The sequence below is a fragment of the Herpailurus yagouaroundi genome, unplaced genomic scaffold, assembly GCF_014898765.1.
Source record: "Herpailurus yagouaroundi ecotype Mexico unplaced genomic scaffold, PumYag 182, whole genome shotgun sequence".
Taxonomy (NCBI): Eukaryota; Metazoa; Chordata; class Mammalia; order Carnivora; family Felidae; genus Herpailurus; species Herpailurus yagouaroundi.
The window spans coordinates 52,922,962-52,924,816 of NW_024412413.1; the positions used below are offsets into that span (position 1 = coordinate 52,922,962).

The 1,855-nt window shown below is 45.5% G+C and overlaps 1 pseudogene; it reads right to left on the bottom strand.

The window, feature by feature from the left end:
- Positions 1-907, bottom strand: LOC121040825 (40S ribosomal protein S3-like; annotated as a pseudogene).
- Positions 908-1,855: the final 948 nt, after the last annotated feature.

Here is a 1,855-nt window from a genome sequence, read left to right on the forward strand (position 1 = left end):
TTAAAGAATAGTTCCTATAGGAAGGGCTTGATTCTTTTGCCAGTTTTTATCTTAATTTTTTTAAGATTTTATTTTATTCTGGTTTTCTTTTTCAAAGATTTTATTAAAGGTCTTTACAGAGCAAAATCCAAACTCCAGATGCAGCTGCCACGGAGACCCTGTTAACATTGTGGGTACTGGCTGAGGCATGGCAGGGAGCTCTGACTTCCCACCCTCCTGTCCCGAGATGGGGTTGCTGGGGAGTATCTCATATTTGGGTTCCACAATGCTCACATGATCTGGCAGGGGATTCTTACCACTTGGTCAGACTTACCACTTGGGTCTGACGGAAGCATGCTCTTCACTTTGACGCCCAGCACGCCCGGTCTGAGCAGCATATGGCACACAGCAGTGTCCATGTACTAGTTAACAGGGTCCTCACTGTGAGTCATCAGGCCATCCACAAACTTCATGGATTTAGCCCTCTGTCCTTGGAGTTTCCCAGACACCACAAGCTCACAGTCTTTGGCCCCACTCTCCATGATGAACCACAAGACACTATAGCAGGTCCTCCACACGGTGAGGCCTCCTAGGAGTTTATAACGTAGAGACTGCCTGGGCAATAGCACACAGACCTCCTGTGGCCACCTTTCCAGCATAAAGCTCTATGCTGCCCTCGGGGAAACCAAACCTCTGCTGAACTACAGGGATCAACTCTTGGATCTGCCAGCCTGTCTCACCCAGATCATTCCGTGCCCCGATAGCCAAGATACTGATTTCTGTCCTGGTTGGTGTAACTTGGACCTCAACCCTGGACGAGCCGCCTTTAGCCAGCTCCTGAGTGAGAAACTCGTTCAGTTCAGCTTCGAAGACGCCATCAGCGATGAACTTCCTCTTCTCGGAAATTTGCTCTGCCATCTTGCTGCTGTGTACCTCTGAAAGGCAAGGCAAGATTTCATTTTTAAGTAATCTCTACACCCAACGTGGGGCCCGAACTCACAACCCCAAGATCAAGAGTCTCGTGTTCCACCGACTCAGCCAGCCAGGTGCCCCTCTTGCCACTTGTTCAAATAATGAGTTAGGGGCACCTGGCTGGCTGAGTCGGTGGAACACGAGACTCTTGATCTTGGGGTTGTGAGTTCGGGCCCCACGTTGGGTGTAGAGATTACTTAAAAAAATAAAATCTTAAAAAAAATAATGAGTTTGTTGTTTAGGGTCTTCTACAGACACTGGGGAGTTTTAAAAGAAATGTGTAAGAATTTATGAGGATTTCTGCCTTTTGCCTAATTTGAAACAAGGCAGCCATCTTTCCCCTTATTACAAGACACTTATGTAAATGTTATGATCTTCCTTTATTTCTTCCTCATGGTTAATTTTCTTATCTCTTAATTACCGTTGATGATTTGCCTCTGCTTTTTCCCTTCCTCCCTTAGTTTCTCCCTTAGTTTCTAATATCTTTCTCACTAATTCCACTTAGTCACTTTTTCCCATGCCTCAGGAAGCCAGGACATACCCTTGTGGTCTCTGACCCAGTTGTGAAAGCATTTGAAAGTATTAATTTCAGGTTTTAAAAAATTTATTAAATTTATTTTTTTTTCATTTTTAAAGTTTATTTGAGAGAGAGAGAACATACAAGTGGGGGAGGGCCAGAAAGAGAGGGAGAGAGAGAGAATCCCAAGCAGGCTCCACACTGACAGCATTGATCCCGATGCAGGGCTCAAACCCACAAACCGTGAGATCATGACCTGAACCAAAGCCAAGAGTTGGAAGCTCAACTGACTGAGCCACACAGGCACCCCTCAATTTTTTTTTAAGTGTATCCATTTATTTTGAGAGAGAGCGAGCGAGTGAGAGCACAGAAAGGCAGAGAGAGGGG